General features: G+C 39.6%; 1 protein-coding gene across 1 annotated transcript in view; it reads right to left on the reverse strand.

Moving 5' to 3' along the window:
* Dlgap1 (DLG associated protein 1) overlaps window positions 1-25,487 on the reverse strand; it is an 865,098-nt gene that overhangs the window by 538,444 nt on the left and 301,167 nt on the right. The window contains exon 5 of the mRNA XM_052192730.1: window positions 1,154-1,283. The gene's annotated coding sequence lies outside the window, so the exon portion shown is untranslated. The remainder of the gene's footprint in view (window positions 1-1,153; window positions 1,284-25,487) is intronic.

The following is a 25,487-nucleotide window of genomic DNA, read 5'->3' on the forward strand; positions in this document are numbered from 1 at the left end:
TGGCTGAATAATGACCTCTGGACTACTTGCGATTGCAGCCACAGCTGCAGAGATGGGCATTTCTGTTCTTCATTAGATTCTCTTTGCATTAATGTTGGCTTTCCCAGATAACTGGATGTTCTACCTCTTGCCCCAGGTGGTGCTAACACAGCATAAAACCATGTGGGAGCTCACGCCCTCCAAGGCAGACCCAGATGGTGATCCTCCTCCTGCATGCCTTTCAGGTGCAAATTCCAGACAGCATCCAAACTTCCATGGGAGGTCTCTGAAGAGTCATTTCCCATGGCTCCCAGGCCAGATTTGTTAACATACCCATGTTCTTACTGATTCACTTTCTGTGCTTCTGTCTTTTTCATTATTTTATTTATTTATTTATTTATTTATTTATTTATTTATTTATTTATTTATTTATTGAAGCAGAACTCTTACTATGTAGTACAGTCTAGAATCAGTCGTATTATCCTCCTGCCTTGGTTGAAAATTACATCATGTGCCAGTAAGAAGGCACAGCTGTTCTCAAGCTTGACTCATGAGGTCATCCCATGAGTCAAGAGCCATTTCAAGTCCTTGTCTTTGCTGCACACATAACCTGAACAAGAGAGTAGCTTACTGATGTATCATCCTGCTTTACCAATGCCCCTCTGATCTGACATTACACATGTAATGCCTTTGACTTACACATTCTCCGGTCTTTCCCTCCTAACGGAGCACGTGGTAGGAAGAGAGTGGAGACTGCAGCATGGGTTCAGCATCTCCAGATTTAGATCAGTGTGCATGCCTGTGCTGATAAATGCAACTGTGCCCAGCATGTGAAGAAAACACAGAGCGGATACTGTGCCAGCATTTTCTTCTGTTCCATGTGTAGCCTCACATCCAGTATTTTAGCCTACAGAGTCCTGAAAATTGCATTTGCCTGACCTGACATTCTAAACTGACAATGATTACCACACAGCTGAACTCCATCTTGATTAAAATCTGTAGAGGTAACCAAGGAGTTAAAAAAAAAAATGGACTTCAAATTCAGCAGCCTATTAATAGATTTAGAATTGCCAGGCAGAAATACATCACACCACAAAGAGAGAAAAACCGTTTCACATAGTGCATCTTTACAGGATGTTGCAGAGCTGCACTACACAAAGGAAATGAGGTTTACCTTTGATGCTTGCTCTCCCAGTTTTTACTTTTCCACGTTTCCAGTGCAGGAGGAGACCCCGACTTCAGATCGTTGCTGTCCTTGATAGCATTAACCAGATGTCACTCTTGGTATGTGATGCTCAACGGCTCTGAAAGATAACAAATGCAATCATTTAGACACCATGACTCATTTGAAGCAGAAACTCACTGAGGGATGATCTCGTAAAAAAGTGACACCAGCAGCCATTAAATCCGATGAAGTGAGACAAGAGTTGTGTCGGAAATCTACGCAGTGGTTCTGGAGATGATGCTGCATTCGGCGTCTTTATGCATCTTGGAAAATAAAATCAACCAGGACCCCCCAAAACGTCATTATTATAAATAGGGTTGATAAGCTATAAAATGCTTGTTTGTAATGATCAATTATATTCTTTTTAAAAGTAATAAAGGGAGGCCGGGAGAAATGACTTAGTGGTTAAGAGCATATTCTGCTCTTGTAGAGGACCCAAATTCAGTTCCTAGCACTCCTCCACATCTGAGGGCTCATCTGGCTTCTGCAGGCACCTGCATTCATGTGCAAAGATCCCCTCACAACACACACACCTACACACACAGACAATTGAAGATGATAAACACAAATCCTTAAAAAGTAATAAAGTACAAATATCAAGTACTTGAATTTGTAAGGCACAGCATATGCAGATGATTTAAGTCATTTCCTGGGAACTATATGTTTTATTAATACAATACTCCAACTAAGCAACCGTAGTTTAAAAAAGGAGTAAAAATTGCCATTATTTCCCTTGTCGTCTCTTTGACCTCACAGCAGGGTCCAAGACAGCATACTATTCCCAAGCATGCAGCCAGGGCTTCGCTGATGCCTAAGTCATTCATAGGATGATCAATGACGCTTTCTTAGAAAGTGACAAACAGAAACTATATCTAGGCCACATTGTGGGATGGGGATTGCCTGGGATCACATCACTTGCTGTGTGGGGAGCTGTGACTCTCCTTTCTAGCAGGTCACAGACAAATAACCTGATGTCTTAAAGTCCCAGGGTACACCAAGATCTGCTCCTGTTCTTTCACTTTTGTTTTTTAAAGCAAAAATTAATTCTGTGTGCTTTGGTGGTGTATTAAAAATAATAGTTCCAGAAGAGAAAGGGAAAAGTTCATTTAAGCAATAAGTAGAAACGTAGTCAGATTCACCATTGAGATTAATAATGTGACTGTTGATTTAACCTAATCACTGTAAGAATTTTAATACAGAGTTTACTGTTCAGAGCAGGGCTTTGAGATCATGGAGATTATGTGGTTTAGTCACTTTCTCAGAGTTTCTCAAAGGCAAAACTATATCCCGGGGCTTCTGCCTGGGAGTCCAGCCTCCCAGGACCATGGAACTTCCATTTCCAAAATGAATGCTGGCTGGTCAAAGAGGTCATGGATGACATCATCTTGTTAATACTATTCTAGGCTAGGAAGGCTGACAAGTATTAAAAGAATATTGGTAGTGGGATATTTGAGCAATACTAACTCAGCCACACTGCATTAACACAGCACCTATTAGAAACAATGAATTCATGAAATTCTTAGGCAAATGGGTGCAACTGGAAAATATCATCCTAAGTGAGCTAAACCAATTACAAAAGAACACACATGGTATGCACTCACTGATAAGCGGATATTAGCCCAGAAGCTCGGAATACCCAGGAAACAATTCACATATTAAATGATGCCCAAGAAGAAGGAAGGAGAGGCCTCTGGTCCTGGAAAGGCTGGATACAGCAGTTTAAGGGAATACCAGGACAGGAAAGTGGGAGGGGGTTGACTGAGGAACAGGAGGAGGGAAGAGGGCTTATGGGACTTTTTGGGAGGGGGGATCCGAGATAGGGGAAATCATTTGAAACGTAAATAAAGAATATATTTAATTAAAAAACAACAAAAAATCCAAAAAACAAAACAACAACAACAACAAACAAGAAACAAGGCACCTTGGAAATATAATAAACCACACAAATCTCATTTCTTCATCCCAGAGAAGGCAAAATGAGATTCTATTACCGGCTCCAATTAAAAGACTCAAAAGCCTTGATTTATGAACTATTATCCTGTTTAGTATTCTCAATATTCTAGTAAATCGAAGTCTGAGGGGAATGTCTTTCCCATATATGTGGGCACTAAATAAATGCTGATATTTAAACCAAAAAGTCTGACCACTTATCTATTCATGAATATTTATTGATACTTTATTTTGAACTAAACAGAGCCTAGATAATCAACTAAACAGTGCAGTTTTTCAAAAGTAGAGACATGAGGCAATTTCTAAAAAAAGATATCAGAAAATGAAGAAAAATAAGTTTTATTATAAATAGATGATTATAAAAGTTATATAATTATTAGATAAACATAAATTTTAAACACTTAAAGGGAATCTTAAATGCTACCTCATGTAGGGTGTAGTGGATCCCAAATACAGTTGGTTATCATTGTTAGCTGGAAATTTTTTTACAAAATACAATATACAGGATTGTGAAATTTCACCTTTAATCAAATATTTTTCGACCACTTATTCTGTTAACCAGCTGGACTTATATCCTCTGTGTCAGTTCCGTGGGTAGCTAGGACTACAGGTACACGCCACCATCCCTAGCTATGCACAACTAGGACATTCCTGGATAAGTCAGGGGAATCTGCACTTTGAAACTGCTCTCAGTTGATTCTGCCAGCAGGTGTGCTGCCAGCAGGATGCCCCTGGGTCTTTACCATCTTCCTTACACAGAGCCTAGGGGACTGACTTGCTCCAGGCATTTGCTGCTTGGCGGCAGAACTGGAAACTGACCTTAGTATGCAGAACTGTTTCTCTGTTTCTCACATTTTCCTTATTCCAAGAGGCTGTATTTTCCCCTTTACACTCTGCTTTGGTCAAGAAGCAATTATTTAGCCCACATATTCTAGAAAATGAAGTGTAAAAGAATGAATAACTATAAGTTCTAAAGTGCTAGAAGACTTACATGGATTTTTTTTTACACACACACACACACACACACACACACACACACACACACACACATACTTTACACATGTGGAGGTTGTGGAATTTTAACGTTTGGTTCAACGGCTCACCTGGCATTATTAAACTGTCCCCTTTCCTAGGTGAGACCACTTTGGGGATATTTGCTCAGCCCTCTTCTCTGGTGTCGACCTAGTACTTGAAATTCTCCTATCATCAAGGATACCATGTGTCAGGTGTTTGAACATTCAGTACTTGCTTCTGGCCATTGTTGATTAGGTCAGGAAGAGTGATTCACACAAAGGGGACAAGGAGACTGTGTCCACAGTGTGCTTGGTGGCATGATGCCACCGATGAGGCTGAGGCAGGATGATGAACTCATTTCAGGCTACCCTGGGCTTCATCTGGAAAACTCCCTCAAAAGACCAAACAGACAGAAGAAAAACAAAACAACCAAGCAACCAGCCAACCAACTAACCAACCGACTGACCAGCCAGCCAAAAAAACCTCACAACAACCCCTCCCTAAAATGAAACAAACTAACAAGCAAACCACCTCCAAGCAAGCACACAGCAACAAATGATAAATTGCAGACTTGGTTAAATTTAGACAGTGCTGGGTAGGGCTTGGTCAATGTGTCCATACAGACAGACACTGTAAATACTCGTAACTTCTAGAGAAAGAATGAAAGAGGCAGACTGGGAGAATTTGTAGAAGTAATTCCAGAAATTAATTTTTCTCCTCCTTTCCCTTAACTTTTATCCTGTAGTTTCCATGAGTTGAAATATCATTGGGATACTTCTACAATAAAATCCATTAAATTGTTAAAAATAATTTTCTGTTTTACTCTTAGTTGAAGTTTTCATTTAACCTTGATGTCAGAATTTAAACTAAGATATCCAATACCATTCATTTCATAGAAGTTACTTTATAAGCCAACCACTTTCAGTTTTTAAAAGATGGTATTTAAAAATATTGCCTGAGGGTATAGAAAGGGAAATGTAAGCTCTATAGGCATTGCATTCTATGGGATAACTACATCTTAGCAAAATATATTTATGATAAGATAGAGGAGGTCCAGTTGAGAAGCTTCTTCTGTTTCTTACAAGATTTCTGACTTGTCAGAGTAACTGGGTCTCTTGGGATTTCAATGCTCATATTCATTCTGTTGATCCTGAACTTTAGGATACCAAGGATGCTCAGCCCTTCACTCATGCATCCACTCACATACACCATCCCTCAAGGATGTATCATCATATCCCAGGCACTACTAGAATGTGGGAATACTCCAGGGGACCTCTCATTTTAGTGGAGGCAAGTAAGCAGAAAGAAGTTATAAGTATGACTGAGTGGTAAATTTGGATGTCAGTGCCTAGTTGGTTTGTCTTGGGATGGTGGGACACTCCACACTGAATGTGGGGGACAGGCACAGGCTAGATTGGTAATGCAATTAGCTCAGGAAAATGGTTGTATATGTATTTTTGTTTACCAAAGATGATTATATAGAGAGTTAAACAGCACATAAAAAGCACCATATTTGGTGTGTACAGGAGCTCAACAAATCTTAATTTCTTTATTTTATGCATTTATTTACTCATTTCGTTGATTATACTTTAAGATTGAGTTTAATCTGTGAAAATATCTACAAGACAGAATAAAAGGCCCTGTTTCACTTCTTTCCAGATTTTTTAAATATAAGGAAGATAATCTACTGATAAATTAGTAATAATATTCAATAAGCCATGAATAAGTAGTAGATACACAATAAGTCCAGGGAGCGAGGCATTTACTTGGGTGCTAAGCACCTGAATTGCAAGGCCAGCACTTTGCATACTGAGTCACTGCCACAAGCAGCCATGATATTTTAAAAGGGAGTGGGAACCATCTACTTATTCCTATTAGAAAGGCTCTTCTGCTGCAATCCACTTTCAGGACCATGTGGGTATCTATTTCCAATCCAGGAGCATGCTTTTAAAAAAATGAAGTAATGTACATTCAAACCTATCTCAGAATTTCCCAATAACTGACAATGACTTCTCCATCACTTGGTGTGTAGGTTTCTTTCCTGCCTCGTTAAAGTACAATACATCCGCTCCTAAAGTGAACAAGAAATCACTAAACTCTCAGAACATTTGTGGCCAAGCAGACGAGTCCCACCACTGCTCTCTACCTGTCTTTGAGCATGTCTTCTCCAGATGAGCCTGGCATATAAAGAATGCTACTATGTTTCCAATATTGCTCCCAACATCCTATAGTGATGACCTGGGGTCCACAGCCCCCCTGAGGTAGCTGTTATTATCACTGTCATTTTATAGGAGACATTTTACTTGACACAGGGAAGAAACTGGCCAACTTGTAACACGGAGAGAAGAGGTCTCGATTTCATCACCCAGTGTTTGTTTCAGGACAGACGTTAGGATAGTGTTATTGTCACCATCCAATTCCACTGATGCCAAACTTAAGGCACCAAGAGATTAAGTTATCTGGCCAAAGACTCACACAAAATCTCAGAACCAGAATTTATGATAGTTCTTTGTCTCATTTCCTATTTTTATTCTGTTTTAGATTTAGTTTCCTTTATTCTTAAAAATCAATTCTCCTGCCAAAAATACAACAGGCCTTATTAGTTTTTGAATCAAGTTGGTGACTAGTTTCAAGTATTAGAGCCAAATTTTCAGTTGCCAGGGAGAGCAGAGTCTTATTTCTAAGCCTGTATATGCCAGCTGGCACCGCAGGCCCCACGGCCACCAATGTAACTCTGCTCCCAGCCAGCTACCTCCTGAACTCCCACCGATTGTCACTGATGAACCAATGAATTGAACACTTTATAGGTTGGAGGTTACCGTTCGTCCATCTAATCTGTTCATTTCATAGAGAGTTGATAAAAATGGCAGGGAGCAGGAAAGAGAGGAAAAGACAGAGCTAGTGTAGGGCAGGGCGCCTGGCAGGAAATCTGGGTCTGTAAAACAAGGACAGCCTACAGGGTTACTTCTTTTCATAATGTTTAAAGAAATAAACTCCTCCATTCAGTGACTATTATGTGTCTACTACGTGTTAAACACTGTTTCAAGTGCTGGAGGTAAGGTGGTGGAAGGCATGGAAAACTTTGTCTTCCTTCAGATTTACAACCAGGCGTTGTAATGGTAAAAAGCACTTTTCAAGCAATAATATATTATGAATTCAATTCTTTCAATTTAGCTCCTGATTCTAAGAGGAGAATCAAAGCTAGGGTGCCTCAGAGTTGTTTAGTTTATATGTTAGGCGTCTGCCTGAGTGAATGAAGGACTGTCCTGAGAGAGTCAGGAGGGTGAGTGCAGAATTCAAGCAGGTGGCTACTGTCCAACCAGCAGAGCCCTGACTGGCAAAAGGCGGTTTGTTTGCGCTATTGGAGGGGGCATACTTCTTCTCTTGCCCTTAGACATCACAGTTCCAGGCTTTCTGACCCGCAAACTTCAGAACACAGAGCAGCAGCCATCTGGGGTTGTAGAGCTTCTGCCTCCAGCTGAGCCTCAGCCCCTGGCATCTCTGGCACTGAGAGCCACACTTACAGCTCCCAGGGTCCCCAGCTTGCAAGTACTGCTCTGTTATCTGTAAGTAATTCCCTGATGGATACCCTCTCCCCTCCTCTCTCTTGGGTCTGTCTCTGCAGGGTGCTGTCTGGACCAGTATTTCTATGGTTTTGCATACATACTCAAACTGCAAGTATCATAGTGGAAGGAACTATGGGGATCCAGGTATAACAGGGGACCAATGGGAAGATAGAAATGTTCCTGCTTTCTACTTTAGGCAAATTCAACATTTTAACATTTCCTTTTATTCTATGACAATTAAAAATCATTCTCCAGAGCTTTTGTGCTAAGTCAATTACAACAATAATTAAGTAAACAATCTGAAATCCCCAGTTCCATTTAAAACGTCTCAAATTGATTTCGTCTTTAAAAATGTCATATAACTGATTGTATAACAACATGTCCAGTGTCAGAGAAATAATAATAAAATCTAAATTGGCCTTTAAATCGACATACAAACTCATTCTTCCCCGAATCATTAGCATAAGGCTAAGGCTGGTAACATTTACCATCAGTCTACCCTAAAGCCATTTATTTAGTAATAAAAAACAAAAGTCCTACAGCTTGAAGTACTCTTTATTAACTACAATATCTCATGGTGTCAACTCCCACAATGATTTGCAATTTAACATTACATTGTCATATTTAAGTTAATCATGCAATATGCATTATTTTCTTCAATGCTAATGCTTTATTCTAAGTCTGTCATTAACTGTTAGTAACTGTCAGACATCGATGGCTGATAGACTGTCTCCTGTGGAGCACCACCAAAGGCTAGTGGGACACTCTTCCTCATTTGTAGCCATAGCAAAGTATCTAAAACCAAAATAGATATGACCATATCACAATAGAGTTGTAATAAATCCATAACCCTTGACCTTTGCTGATACAGTTGCCTGAATGTTGAATTGAAATGAGACACATTTTTTAATAACCCTCTACTATGCTCTGCAGAAATACATTTTCATCTATAGTGAATACCTTATTTACTGCCTTTGTGGAGCAAATGTAATAATCCCACTCTGAAAAGACAGAGTGCGGATGACTTTAAAGCAATTACAGCTAGATACCCAGTGTTATCTGTCCCTGCTATGATCCTATCTTGGACAAAGTGGGGAAGTGACACTTCAGGGAGGAGATTTGTGTGAAACCAAAATGTAAGCTGTAGCAAGCAAAAGCAACAGGTATTGTTATAATTAGTCTATGTTGTTTCTTCCATGATCACAACCACAGAAAAGTCAGTACAGGTGTGGTCACACTTCCTTCCCAGTGCCAATGTTTTCATATATATCGTCTTCTAAGCCACAGGGCACTATTGCTACTGTCAAGAAAGTGAGGTGCAGTGGTCTGCTCCAGAGGCCTAAACTACAGACAGGAATACGGGAACCCTTTACTACTTCCACTGTTGCCACCACAGTTAGGAAACCCTTAGGGCCCATCTTTCTTTCTTTCTTTCTTTCTTTTTAATTGGTTATTTTATTTATTTACATTTCAAATGTTGTCCCCCTTCCCAGTTTCCCCTCCATAAATTCCCCACCCCATCCTCCCTCCCCCTGCCTCTATGAGGGTGCTCCCCCGCCCATTCACTCATTCCTGTCTCACCGCACTAGCACCCTCCTACACTGGGGCATGGAGCCTCCACAGGACAAAGGGCCTCCCTTCCCACTGATGCCAGACAAGGCCATCCTCTGCTACATCTGCAGCTGGAGCCATGGGTCCCTCCATGTGTATTCTTTGGTTGGTGGTTTAGTCCCTGGGAGCTCTAGGGGGTTTGGTTAGTTGATATTGTTGTTCTTCCTATGGGTTGCAAACCCCTTCAGCTCCTTCAGTCCTTCCCCTAACTTCTCCATTAGGGTCCCCACTCTCAGTCCAATGGTTGGCTGCAAGAGAAGGTTATAAAGGCATTCTCTTTGTCCCTTCCATTTTTTTTTAAAGATTTATTTATTTATTACATGTAAGTACAATGTAGCTGTCTTCAGCACCCCAGAAGTGGGCATCAGATCTCATTACCGATGGTTGTTAGTCACCATATGGTTGCTGGGATTTGAACTTCAGAAGAGCAGTCAGTGCTCTTAACCACTGAGCCATCTCTCCAGCCCTGTCCCTTTCATTTTTGTTGCTGTTATTTTGTAGCCTCTTTACATCACGATTCTTTTTTTTTTTCAGACATCATTTTAGATTTTCTTCAGTAAAATTCTAACTTCTGACAGTAGCTTAGTTCTGGAACCTCTGTCCCTGCAGATATAAGAGGCTCCTCCCTCAGGAGAGGTGTCCAGAGCCTGGCCAGGAAGTCCCAATTCAATATTAGCCCCAGGTGAGCAAAGGAAAGGCACTAGAGTCTAAACATCCCTAGAGCCACACCCAGTAAAGTAGGGTAGCACCCTGCTTGCTAACCATGGATAGAGAGAGCAGTTGGCAAAATAAGGGAGTTAAATACAATCAGAGGTCCTTGATTTATCAAACAATAGGCCCCTGATATAATTAAGAACAACACAAAACAAAGTAAACGCATAATTTGAATGAGGAAGGGCATGGCATAATCTGTCCTAGTCAGAGTCACTATTGTTGTGATGAAACACCATGACCCAAGCCACTCAGGACAGGACTTATTTGGCTTACACTTCATTGGTATTGTTCATCATTGAAGGAAGTCAGGACAATAACTCCAACAGGGCAGGAACCTGGAGGCAGGAGCAGATGCAGCAGCCACGGAGGAGTGTTGCTTACTGACTTCTCAGCTTGCTTTCTTATAGAACCCAGGACAACCAGGCTTTCTTGTAGAACCTAGGATGGCCCCACGCACAATGGGCTGGGCCATCCCCCGTCAATTACTAATTAAGAAAATGTCCTACAAGTTAGCCTCCAGTCAGATATTTCTTCCTCTCTTAAGATCCTAGCTTCCATGGAGGTGACGTAAAATTTGCATAGTGAGATGAACCAAATTATGAATTATGTAGGCCATGATTTTAAGGTGTTATTCTAACATTATTTCATTAATTGCAAATTCTCTCAAAATAAAGAGAAAACAATTCACCCAACAAATTATTAAAAGGAAAATCAAGTGGAAATTGTGGGACTTAAAAGTAAAATACATTTTTAAAAAAGAGAGTACTGGATGAACTCTAAAAAGTAGAAATGACAGAATGGGCAAACTTGAACACAAATCAGTTTCATCAAATTTGAGGAGCAAAGAGTGAACAGAGGCCTCAAGGACATACAGGACCATCACAGAAGTACCAGTCAGCTACCAAAACAAACCTAAAAACTGGATAAATGACTTTTTAAAAAGAATAACCAAGACATACAAGTAAAATAAAAAAGAACCATAAGATTGGAGAGGCCATGGGCCTAGGGGAAACCAAAAGCTATTATTTGGCTAAAGGCACACTGCAATAAAATCATTCCAAATGACATTCTGCTACATCCATAGACCAGCATCTCACTCAGCCATCACCAGAGAAACTTCTTCTGGCTGTAGATGGGACTAACATAGAGACCCACAACTGGACAGTCTCTAGAGTGAGAGATTTTAGGATGTATTCACCAACACCACACCTCAGAGCTCAGGTGCTACGTAGAAGAGGACAGAGAAAGAACGAGAGAGCCTGACAGAACGCATGCATTACACCAAGGAAACAGTGTCTTCCAGGTATGGCAGGACTGAGATACATATGAACACTGCTCACAAAGGTAAAGTTATCTTTCTCCAGTGGCGTCTCACTGGGTATGTAAACCATGCTTCAGGGTAGGCATGGTGTGTCAGCAGTAGATGACAAAACAAGATGAATTCAACGGTATAATGGTATTTCTGTAGACTTTTTAATCTCATACATTTGGATATTTTTTGGTCTTATATTCTTTTGCTCTCTATTTTGTGTTTTTGTGGGTTTTATGTATTTTTCTTTCTTTCTCCTCCTCCTCCTCCTCCTCCTCCTCCTCCTCCTCCTCTTCTTCTTCTTCTTCTTCTTCTTCCCCTCTCTCTCCCTCCTTCCCTCCCTCCTTCCTCCCTTCCTCTCTCCCTTCTTCCCTTTTTGATTTTGCAGGCTTATTTTCTACACAGAGAGAAGAGGTGTGGAGTTGAAAAGGTCGGAAATTGGGGAAGAAATGGGAGGAGCTGGAGATCAGGAAGGCATGGCCAGATATATTGTAGGAAAAACTTCTTCAATAAAAAATTAGATGTTGTAAATTTAAAGAAAAGGGAAAAGGATTTTGACATATACATAAAAGAGGACAGGGGAAACAGCTGTGATATAGAGACAAATGATTCTATTACTTATAAACCATACCAGATGGCTGAAGTTGGTAGTGAAATACAGCTGACCCTCGGGATAATGGTATGTAAGCATGAATAATAGTAGGTGCACAAGTAGTACTTAAAGTTGGTATCAGTGGACTCTGGTAAATCACATATGTCTGTTCTAATAAAAATTAATAGGGGGTTTCTACTACACCTTTGATCATTTAGTTCACAAATAAAAGACACAAAACTATTATATTTATAATAGATAAGCCTTAGCAGCACTAGAGGAGGGCAGGTATCAACCCTCTAAGCTATTGTCTATTTCTCTGAGATATGACTTGTCGTGTTCTGCCTGGACCATTCTAATTCCAAATGGCCAGCCCTCAAGGCCATGTTCTCACAATCCACCTACCCCATGGTGTCCTCTCCACTCTCCTCCTCCTGATCTCTCCTCAGACCCCCAAGCCCCTTCTAACTCTCTTACGCCCAGCTATAGACTGTTGGCATCTTTATTCAACCAATAGTTTTAAATTAAGGAGCAAAGTTACATAGCATCATTTGGTGTATGTGAAGATTTCCTCATCCCCAAGGCTATCAGATCTTGGGAGCCAGTATTTAGCACTTTACAACACATAATAACACATCCAACCTCAACACATATCTCCTTTAATACTCAGAGGAATCTCTATGGCAATCACATAAAGAGTTATACTCTAAATCACCATAGGTAAATGTTCTCAGGTCATATAGATGGTAGAAAATCAATATCCAGAATAGACAAAAATACAGACGGTTCAATGAAAACAAAAGCAAACAAAAACACTTTAATTGAAATCGGGCAGAGAGCTAGATTAACAGCAATCCAAACCAATCAAGACGAAACAAAACAAAACAAAATCCTTCAAAAACAGTGTTTGAAATTAATGTTAAATTGTATCTGTGTTCAGGGTATCTCATATGCATGTAATATCCCAAGTGTGAAAGATGAAATATATTTGTAGACTGAGGAATTATTGAAATGAAAAAGTAAGCTCACCAGGAAGTTGAGAATAAATGTCTCAGAAAATGGTTCAATTATTTTCTAAAATAAATTTTATTAAGGAAATGTCACATTTGCTTATAAACCTAGCTTTGGTGTTATCTGGCATTGAAGAGTACAAATGCCACAGGAAGCAGATGATTATAAAATCTGGTCATAATGTGCTACTAAGTAATAAAATCTCAACTACCCAATATTAAGCTGGCTTACTCACATTCTTTTCGTGAGCCCACTTCTGAGCATTTATTTGGAAAAGTTACAAACTTGTGTTTTGTCCTGTGTAAACAGCTTACTGACTAAGCATCAGAGTACAGGAGCTCCTGGATCTTGTCTTTCAAAGGTTATTTCTGTTGGGACATATGCAAGAGCAGTGTTTATGGAAAATGATCCCCAAATGTTAGCAATTGTGTTGATTTTGAGAATTGTCATTGAAGTCAGCAGTATACAGCCACCTCTGATTTGAAATAATTTCTGTTTAACATAGCTGCATAGATACCAATGTCCACCCCCTTTCCTTTCTCCGAATCCCATGACCTAAGCTTCACATACCTTGAACACAGGCAAATTTCTAAATATATCACTATCTCATTCTGAATGCTCTTACAGACATGTGTGTTTCCTCCATAGGCCATTTGGGATTTTAATGTCTTCTGAGTAGGTAAGTAGTGGAATCTTTTTATATCTAATATCAGCCTTTTCAAAGCAGATCAGCATTATTGAGACTACCCTTCAAATTAAAATAAAACAGCCTGATTCAACATTGAAAAATGTCAACTGCCGAACATAAGGGCTCTGATATAACCAATCATAGCCTGGCAAACACTCAAGGCTTCCCCCATAGCAACGGAGCTGATGGCATAGCAACCACAGCTGCTTCAGCACAGAAAAATTAGGGAAAATATATTCTTGGAAAGAAGCATAACCCTTGTCCGAGTTGCAGAAGTCACTTTGCCTTCACAGAGGGAGAGGAGTGTAAATGGTACCACTCCTTAGTGGTCGAAGCTGTAGTAGTTCAAGATGGAAGCCATCTTGCCTACAATTCTCCAGGCCAAGTGCGTCTTCACATCTAAAACTTCCCAAATTGTTCTCATGCAGACCGATATGTTTTTCTGCAATGTTAGAGAACAATCTATAATTATTTTTCAAAGATGAAAGGCTTTCCACTGTTGGAAAAGATCACTTTAAAGAAAAATTTACTGAAGTTCTGAATGCACTTCATTAGCACTTGAAGAATGTTAAGATCCACAATGGACTGCTTTGATTAAGGTAAATATTTTTACATGGATGGAAATAAAAGCCTGCACAATAGGATTTGAAGCATTCGAGCAGAATACTTGTATTATGATGGACATATATCGTGAATGAATACAATTAAAGTTCATTTCCAAAGGCTGGGAGATTCAGATCCTTTCCCTTGGTGTCAAAGGAAATACATGAAGGGACAGAGTCTAATTCTTTGGAGGAAGACCTCAGATGAAAACTAGTGCTTCTCTGAGGTTTGAGGATAGTATCACCCTGAGGGCTCCAGGAAGCCTGGGGATGGGATAACATGAGTGGTCAAGTCAACAGGAGTGTACACTTAAAGACTGGGTTTGCCACCATGTTAATTTGATCCACATGGGTTTCCAGGTTTCTGCTAGAATATCGTGAATAGGAATCCATACAGTTATCTCTGAAACTTGTATTCTTATGAGTCAACTTGGGGAGGGATGGGGGAGAGGGAGAGGGAGAGGGAGAAGGAAAGGAGAGGGAGAAAAGTAGGATTCAAAGGACAGAGCAATGTCCAGTTTATTCCTGTTCTCTTGTTCTGTCTCAAAGTTTAGCTTCATTGGTACTGATAAAAAGCAGTCCCCGTTCCACTGCTAAGTCCTAGATGGACTCACTGAGATGACCAGGACATGTTTTCTTAGAGTGGCATTCCCACCCACTTGTCTACACACTATCCTTCCATGGCCTCACACAGTGTAAGGATACTCAGTGTCTAAATCTCCCTGAAGGCTGCACCCTACCTAAGACAGGATAGGAAGTGACTGCTCCATTGATTCACACTCTTTACAGCTTTTCTCTTTCCTACCTCTCACAGCCATGTAATGCCTAACTCTGATGCTAATCGACACGCCCCACTTACAGTGGCATTCTCACAGTTAATACTCAACTAATGCATGTGCCTTGCCTTTGAGTCACATACAGACATACAGACACAGACACACAGACACACTGACACAAGCACAATAGACTCACACACAGTCACAGACAACACAGACACACAAACATACAGTCACACAGACACACATATACAAGCACACACACAGAAACACACAGAGACACGAACACGTACACACACACACACACACAAACACACACACATACTCCCTCATTTTCTTGACTTGCTACTACCTACATGTTTTGTTTTTATCTAATTCTTTAGACTCTAACCCCCTTATCCTTAATTTCCCAGAAACATCTCCACGCCAATTCTCTTCAAATATCTCCTATGCTAAGAATATTTCAGATATATCTAGGTACAAGATGGTAGAAGAGATTACTGGAAAATATGTCTGTTAATCCCAAAGATACAAGGAGAAAGACCACCAACCCAAATCACCATGGCAAAATAATTAAAGCAAGCTCTTTAAGTAGTATATATGGGTTGCCTCCCTCGAAGGCAGGGATTAAGAGGTCATCTTGGGATGTAAGGAAGACAAGGTTTTCATTGCTCAGGGGTAGGGGCTTTCCAAATGGGGGATTTGGCAGGCAAAGTAAGAGGGGTCACAGTAGTAGAACATAATTCAGCATAACAAATTAAACATAATGACCTCCTAAAACAAAAGCATGATTGAAAGGTGGTCATACTGATAGCCATAACAAGGTAGTCATGGCAAGGTCATCAGAACAACCTTTTGAAACAAAGATAGGGTTGTGAGATGGTTATAACAATGTTTTCAGTTATAAGTGGGGCAAAGGCCAATCCTTGAGATACTGAGAATTAATTGCAAGAGGTTTTTTTTTTTTTTTTTGCAAACTCCATATTTACTTGTCCCCTCCCATGTAGCATCATTTTCTACCATTTTAGAAGATGCAATATACATATAAATATATATATATTTATATGTATACAAAAACATACCTACTCTATATGTTTGTACGTATAAGCACAGGGAAACTAAGACATTTAGCATGCTATTAGCTGCATAAGAAAACAGAGTCAACTACCAGGGGTTGTGATCACTTTCTTTCAACTCCCTGGAGGTTGTATCTATGAAGAGTCTCAGCTTGGGAAAAGGGTTGCTGTTGAGTAGAGATCAACACATGACAAAATGCATGTGGAGCAGAGCCCAAAGAGACATCTAAAACTTTTCTGCTAAGGGCCTTTTAGACATTGGCCCATAACAATCAGTCTGTTTCATTGCTCAATAGAGGATTTGGAGTTTACAATAGGCCTGGCTCTCTTGATGACGAGACCCAGTTAGGAGAGACCACATATGGGACTCGGTGGCCCGTGCTGATCCATAAGCCATATTCACAGAACTCATTACAGTATTCCATTTGTCATATAGACATTTGATCACAGCGGGGCATCTGACCACTGGGGAAGCACAACAGCACATGCCTTCCTGGCATTCCCTAAGCAGCCAGCCTCTGCCCACTACTGCCATGCTATCCAGTCCTATGGATTCCCTTTGATGTCATTTCCTATCTACAACCAAAGCAGTGTCCACATTTACAGGGTAGAGGGATCCTCAATGCCAGTAAAACATCTGATTCTTTTAGGCAATTGACAAGGTTTTGAGCATAGATCTGCTTTTTTTTTTTCTAATCTTCAAGTTGGCAGGGATTATAGAACATAAGAATGTCACTGTGCAGTAAATGAGCGGCCATCGTTTTTCATGGGGACTATCTGAAGGTGCAATGCATTCCTCTAAATGACACGAGGGACTTAACAGTTGTCAAAATAATACTCCTAACAATGTTCCCAGGAGGAAATCTTTACCATTCTATGCAGTCTGCAAGGCCTGTACTTACAAGCTAGTTTCTGCTTAAGTTAAAATTCTTAGCATTAAAATCATCATCATCACCTCTATTATTTCTCATTGACAGTGTTCACTGAATTCTGGATATTTTGGCATATATGCTGTGGTAATTACAGAAGACACCATTCCCATTCTGTAAAAGCCAGAGGAATGGAGGGATGAGATTTTGTTGAAGGTCATGGTGCTATAATGGCCAGTATATATCCTCAGGCATAACACTCAGGGTCCATTTCAACTTAAAATCTTCACAACTATACTATGCAGGTTTAATACTTAGTAATATTATCCAAGAACTTAAATTTCATCGATTTTTAATTCTTTCTCCAACAGTTTCATCAAACATATTTGGCCATTTATTACATCTCATTATTATTATTATTATTTTTAAATCTTTGCATTCACTCCAACACAACATACTATACAAGGCCCTTGATTTATTTGTTAGGCAAGGACATTGTTTGTCTTACATGTTTAAACCATAGTCCTTAGCATCTGAAAATGGAGATAGCCATTTTGAATGGTTTTATTTTTTCATCCTTAAGAGATTTAAAACTTCACTGGAGACAATGGTTTAGTTCTTGTGATCTTCTGAAAGATCATCTATTTTTACATCAGTCCTGTAGATAATATATTATATCAATATTCTAATTAAGAAAACTGAAGCTCACATAGCATTGGACCAGAGACAGTTCACACATCACTTATGTCTGAAGCAGACCACAATCTTGTCTGAAGCTCAGCATACACTCCGATCTATTATGCTATCTTCCCAGTAATATCTAAACAGGAAGGGTGATATGGACGATGCAAGATTATTCTAAGGGCTGGAGAGATGGCTCAGCAGTTAAGAGCACTGACTGCTTTTCCAGAGGTCCTGAATTCAATTCCCAGCAATCACATTGTGGCTCAAAATTATCTGTAATGGGATCTGATACACTCTTCTGGTGTGTCTGAAGAGAGCAACAGTGTACTCATAAATAAAGAAGAATATTCCAGGTGTTTACCAATGGAAAGAACAATTTCTAGCAGGATTAATATCACAGAATTGTACAAAGGAGTGTCATTAAAGGATAGAGAGATTTTAGATGGGAAGAAACTAAGGACACAGCTACACGTGAGGGGTGCAAGGAGAGCTGTGCAGTCCATGTAAGACTTTTGTGTGCATGTAGGGTATGGGCTGTGAATAATAAAGGGCATAGGAAATAAAGATACAGGAGGCAGATATTGGTGTGATTTCTAGTATGGCCACCTGTGACCAAGTGTCCTTGGGAACACATTTCCCATTCCTGGGTATCCGTGTACATGTCTGAACATTAAGCAGGCTGGCAATGACTGTGAAAGGTTTTCTGAAAGTGAGGGAGAGTCAGTGCTATATCCTGCCAGCATGCTGGTCTTCATAAGTCTGAACTATTCTAACTATGGTCTTCTAATCTGAACTAAGGAATTTGGGTTTTCCCCAGTAAGCAATGTGAATCTTCAGACAACAGAACAAGCAATGCCTTGCACGTGTTCTCTCCAATTAAACAACCATGTGTATCCTAAAGATAAAGTTCCTTATAATAGGATTGTGGTGATCCGTGTTTCAGCCTAACAAAATCACCAGGGAGACGGGCCTCTCTCTGGGTATGTCTTTGGGGGAGCATCTTGATTACAACGACTTACATGAGAAAATCCATCTTAATTGCTAGCATGACCGTCCCCTGGGTGGAGACTCCTGTGCCATATAAAAAGAGAGATCAAGCTGAGGCTTGGTGACACAAGTTGATTGCCCTTTGTTTCTTGACTGTCAATGTTGACTATCAACCAACTGTGTTGAGCTCCAGCTGCTTTGACTTACCTTCTGTGAGCAACTATACCTTGAAATGTGATATAAAATAACCCTTTTTTTTTTAAGTTGCTTTGTCAAGATACTTTATCACAGCAACTGGAAACAAAACAACCACATTTGATAACACAGTTCTTTCCCATTGTAGTTAAGAGTCTTGTCTGTTTTCCCACTGTCCACCAAATAAATCAGAAATGTCTTCCTTTGTGCACCATCATTTTCTGCTTCAGCTGTTCAGAGTGCCCCAGGGCAGGGTGACCAATGTACCCTTGTCTGCCTAAGCTGCACAGTACAATGAGGAAAGTATTCATCCTCACTCTAACACATCATATTTTCTAAAGTTTTTGTGCATTCAGATTTTCTCTTTGTATTATACTATCAGAAAGTGTGTACCTTTTAAGACTTAACTCATGCCAATACCACAACCAGCTGCTGAGATCAGAAGAGCTGGCACCCATTGGAGAACTATCATGGAATGTGACAGATTAGGATCAGTTGCTAAATGTTTGTCTGAAACCATTTATTTGGAATATATTCAAAAGTTGAAAGAGTATTACAAAGGCTATGTACACCTCCTTCAAAAAGGCCCTTCTGGTACTGACATGACTACTTCCCTTCATCACCTATGTTCTCTGAACCATATGTATCCAACCAATCTACATATGCTCATCTGAACCTCATATGCCAAGTTGAGCCAGAAGTCACTTTTAATCTGGAAAAGTTATTGGAAACTGGTCTTGAGAAAAACACTTTTTGGCAAGGCAAGTTAGAAACAGTCAGAGCACTGCTTTTGCCCAGTGACAGTTTCAGCGGTGCGTATTAAAGTCTAGAAAGCAACCTGAAGAGAGAACCAGGTGAGGAGGCTGTGTGTGGGTCTAAAGCAAGAACTTCAATGAATGGGCAGTAGAAACAAGTGGATTTGAGTGGAAACAAAGTAACTTTCTACTGTCCCCCAGGTTGCATAGACTATTTCACATTTCTTTAACAATGTGACTCAAATTATTAAGACTCTTAGTAGTTAGGAATTTTTGCCCTTATCCTTCTTTTAAAAAACAAAGGCTGCCTATTATTTTCATAAGTGGAATATTAGAATTAAGCCTCCTTTCTCTGAAGAGTAAGACCTCTGTTCGCAGGATGGACTGATTTCCTGGCAGAGTTACACTGCTTGAGTAAGTAGCAACTGAACACAAACTTGCCTCCTGAAGCTTTGGGAACCTGCTCTCAATTATCATTGAAATGTCACCAGAGAGGCATTGAAACAGTTTTTGATAAGATACAAACTATCAAATTGGATCCAACTGCTAGTGGGAGGCACTTTTAATTTCACAGTTGGTTGACATATATATGATGCTGGCATAAAGGAGACAGCATGGCAGTGATTGCCTCTAATGGGAGAGTAGATGGCAACAGAGTATCTTCTACCTTGACGAAACACACTATCTCATAGATCCATTTTACCACATCTTCATAGTACATTTGGACAAATAGCAACCGTAACTGGTTGATTACCTTGGTAGAATCCCTTTTGGTCTTCCTTTTAGAAAGTATCTAATGTTCTCTCATTTTTTATTTGGTTATATTTACTCAGTATTCCAATAAACAGACATGTCTATCATAGTCTAGCCATTGGTATAAATAATGTTCTGTTTACACTGAAAACATTATAGCATTGTGTTCCGTTTATTCTGAGAACATTGTAGCATTATGTTCTGTTTACACTGAGTACATTGTAGCAATATTGCCAATGAGCAGAATGGTGTGGTGATCATTAAGAGAAACAGCAATAATACACATATGTTCTAGTCTGAATTGTGTGTGTATCCAGTGAAGGAGAAGACAGTATAGTGGTTAACAAAACCTCATATATGGGGCTTTATCACAGAGTTGGCTGCTGAGGCATGTGGTTACAGCAGAGAGCTGAGAAGATTAACTTGTATGTAGAAGTCAGCAAAGGAGAAAATACACACACCACAGAGATTGCTGTAGGTCTTTCTCTGGAAGCTAGTGAAGGATATCAGAAAATGATACCTTAAAGCACTCCTCTTTGACACTCAAATGGCTGGGCTGGGCTGGGCTAGGCTGGGCTGGGCTGAGGGCAATCAGAAAGAAGCAGATACAGAAAACTCAGCATCTTTGTCTGTCTGAAAGAAGCTTAACACATACAAAGCCTGCTCTGTGGCTCCCTCTCCACCTGGAAGAACTAAGACAAGCTGTGGAACAAGAGTGACTCAGAGGGGTCTCCATCAACATTAATCACTCACTGGCTGTTTACTTTCCAATCAAGTTCATATCAGCTACCACCTGGAGAGACAAATTCCTTTCTGTCTCTATTGCTTTAAAACATACTGTGGTTGTTGAGAATCCTAAGTATGCTGGGAAGTAACAACACTTTGCTGAAACTATACACATTAACTGGGCACACCCATGCATTTATGAAATACGCCTGCTGATAAAGATCCCTTTCCCTTTCTTCTTGTTAAATTATGGGGCTTCATTTCCATTAAGATCTCAAAGAGTTAGTAAAAATGATCTCCACTAAATTGGTTATTAAATGTTACCTGGCTCATCAGTACCTATTAGGTCCTTTGGGTTATGTTTATGGCTTACTAACTGTGGATGATGTTCTGTTTACACTGAGTATGTTGTAGCAATATTGCCAATGAGCAGAATGGTGTGCTAATCATTAAGAGAAACATTAAGATGATGAATAGGTGATAAGTGAGATTTAAAAGTGACGTTCTTGGTATGTACAAGACCTACTCAAAGTTCTCACCAGTAAAATCCCAGAGAGAGAAAGGAAATTAGACACAAGTCCCACTTCTAACTAAGAAGATATTTGCATTTGTTGTCTCCTGGGAAAGGGAAAATTGGTTTTCTCTGATATAGTGTCACTGTGTATATAAACCATACTCCAGGGGAGGCCCCATGCCCAGGAGTAGCTGGCCAAAACAACAGAGACTCCATGGGTTATCTTCTGTTTTGCTACTTTTTGTCTTATTGGCTTTTTATTTGTTTGTTTTAATTTCCATTTTTTTTTTTAATTTGGGAGAGATAAGAGATGGACAAATAGTAGGGAGAGGTTGTGTGGGTAGGGAGATGAGAAAACCTGGGAAATGCTTAGGAAGAGAAAAAATACATGAGATCATTATATACTGTATGAAAAAAATCTGAAAAAAACAGTGTATCCTTCCTGACTGCTATGACATCCAGTCTGCTATCTGGATGGTAAATTCTAAATGACTTGAAAGTCAGTCACTTGGGATCACTTCATACAGACAAAGAGGAAGAGGCCAGCACCTGGGGAAGCTTGTAGACAAGGGAAGGCAAGCTCAGATAACTCAACCATAGTTATATTCTTCATAATAGCAATTATAAACAAGTCTTTGCAAGGGTGGTGCGTGAGAGTCACAGAAACACAAACCATTAATGGAGGTTATTCAAAACAAACAAACAAACAAAAATAACAAACAAAAATCTTAAAAAGACAAACTTAAATGAAAATCTTGATACTTTAAATATAGAAGCCAAACTCGAAATCTACTCTCATATAACTTGATGTCTACCAAGCAAGCAGTTTTCATTAACAGCTCTCTCTAATGGAGTAGTTCTATTAGAGCACAAAACAGAATGGCCATGGGTGTATTCCTGTGGAAGGCCAAGGAAGTAAATACCTATGAAGAAAAAGGATTTATCAAGAGTTCATAAATTATATGAGTATGAGCAAAGAAAGAAAAAATTACCACATACATTATTTATTTATATTTCTCTCCATGTACATTTACACACACACACACACACACACACACATCCATATATAACCTTCAATGAAGGTTGAAGTTACATTTCTGATACAGATCTACAGTAATTTTTATTATGCTATTGTTTCACTTTCCCGTGGTTTATTCTTTTTTTCCTAAGGCTCCTTAATTCTTGTTGTACACAGATTATATGCCTACCCATCCACTCTTCCGTGCATAAAATGTTCAGATATGTGGACTGCAACATTTGGGTTAAAACAAGAAGACATTGGTACCACACAGATTTCCAAATTGTACATCAAATATGCTTTACATAAGATTCACAAGTCATAACTTTAGCCACAGCAAGCATAAGTCAGACTTATAAGATGGATTCTGCCTCTAATCTCCCAGTAAGAGTAGAAAACACTGTATTCTTTTTGGCATCAACTGTGTTCTAAGAAGTCATTTCCTCTTATTTTTGCAGAATGCTGCCACAGTGAGATAGAAAACCTGAGGGTATTTTCTTGTCTTGCTGTAGAGAGTGACAGCACAGAATGTGCACAAATGCCCACGCAGAAAAGTTAATAATATTCTACAAGGAATCTATTTTTAGAGTAATAGAATGGGTTTACGCAAAGTAGACCTGTAGTGCACAAAAAGAAAAAAAATCTTTAAATGTTGGAAATAATTGGGGATAAACTTTAAGAGGAAAAAGCAACCTTTTCTTTTCCCATAGTGGGTTTAAAATAATTAAACGAATTCAAAGCCTTGGCCACTGTGCACAGCTTTTTAATTGTTCATATTGATCACGACCTAAATTAACTTCTGCACAGTTCATAGAACAGCATCAAGTACTTGAACTAAAACCCTTGGGGAAGAGCACACTCCACAGCCACCCTAGCATGGCCATGGGTGGAATAATTATTTACATTTATTAATGTACAGAGAACATTTTGTGGACCAGATAATCAAGTCTGTACCAGTTAATGCATTAAAGAAAATAGTGTTTTAAAGGTCTGGAATTCTTCAATGGGGTTTTGGTAAATGATAACTTTGGCTTACTCAGAGAAGAGAAAAATCCCTCACTATACATATAGGGCCATTACTGTAAATCTGTCCAGTCATTTGGGGTTGTACATAGTACTCAAAAACAGTCATGAAGACTCATTCAATGATAGTGTTTGTACACACTGGTAAGCCTATGTAGAGAGGAAAACACTACACCAGTGGCTTTCTGCTTGGGTAAAATGTCAAAATCCCTTTGTCATTTCTTCTTTTAGTAAGAGTGGTTCCACTCCAAGCAAGATTTAAATGGCCTAATTCCACAAGACCCAAGCCACATGCACCCAGTGAGCAAGTGTGTAACTGAAACATGTGTTTATGGTTTCACATTTACTCAGGGCTAAGTTAGCCTCAGAGATCATGAGCTATCATTTTATGGAAATTATTTTCTAATCTGCTGAAGTTTTCTCTTTTACTGTCTACTATAACACTAAGTGTGGGCCTTCAAGACCTGGAGACTTCACATTACTCCTGGGACCATGCCCCCAAGTTAATTCTGATTGGTGATTAAAGATTCTGGCAGTTAATAGCTAGGCAGAAGAGACATAGGTGGGATTGAAATTTTGTGTGCTTAGAGAGAGGACCATGAGGAAGAAGAAGGGAGCTGACTTGGAAAGAAGACTATGAAGAAGGGAGGAGGAGAGCCTCTATGGGCTAAGAGCCAAGAAAGAGAACATGGCCCTGTGGGCTGTCCAATTGGGTTGAGAGCAGACCAGATGGGGCATAGTGAATAGCAAGTTATCAATGGGAAGGTGGATTCTGACAGCATGGAGAGTAAGCAGCTGCCCAGCTATGGTGCTGCTTAAGGCGTATATAAAAATATAAAGGTTGTGTGTTTTCATACAGAACATAAGTGGTCTAAGGTGGGGAGGAAACCCTGGGCTGGGATTTTTAATAATTTTTAATAATTTTTAATCCATTTAGGTAATGAATGCTATATTCACACAGTTCTATTTGTCATAAGGAAAAACTGCAACTTTCTCAAAAGTAGGGTCTTCTTGTCATCAATGATGATGTACTTGATGAACAAAAATATTTAAGAAATTGTTTCCTTAAAGGTTATGTTGGCTTTGATGAGGTTTTAATATTTATTTCAGTATGACCTCTAAAGAGGTATGTTTTCATACTTTTTGTTGTGTTAACTAGTAGTACTTTAGAAACAGTGGTAGTTTAAGTTCAAGCCAGCAAGTTTAAGGTGCAAATTTCTCCTCATTTAGACAAATTTTAACTTACTCACAGACTGTATAATGTACTCTGGTGACAGAAACCAAGGACCCACATAACACACAGACTTTAAGAAAGGCAGTATTATTAAGATTTCATCTTTTCTTAACTTGATCTCTAGGTTTTTGTACACTCAATTAAAACCCCAGAATATTATTTTACAGGAATTGACACACTGATTCCAATATTTATGTGAAACACAAGGTGATAATGAGGAATCTTAGTTGTCAGGTTGACTGAACTTGGAACCACTAGTACACCTGAAAGAGATTTTGTTGATCAGGGTAATTGAAGTAGAAAGACCCATTCCATTCTAATGTGGATGACACCTCCAGGTGGAAGCCCAGATAAATGCTCTGAGGGGGAACAAAAGCATTTCTTTCCTTTTGAAGGTCACTGGCACATTCATCTACCCTGTTTTCTAGTTGTGCACTCTGCTGGCTGCTGTATTCCTATGCTAATATCAGAGTCCAGCTTCCTCAGGATTCCAACCATGACTGAAGGCCTGTGGCTCTCAGAAATGCTCGAGGCTTTACGTTCCATGTTAGTTCTGCGGAGGCACCCAGCCTTCTGGACTGAATATCTAGGTATTTCTGGCATCTCCAGCGAGAAG

This window comes from Apodemus sylvaticus, chromosome 9, assembly GCF_947179515.1.
Source record: "Apodemus sylvaticus chromosome 9, mApoSyl1.1, whole genome shotgun sequence".
Classification (NCBI taxonomy): domain Eukaryota; kingdom Metazoa; phylum Chordata; class Mammalia; order Rodentia; family Muridae; genus Apodemus; species Apodemus sylvaticus.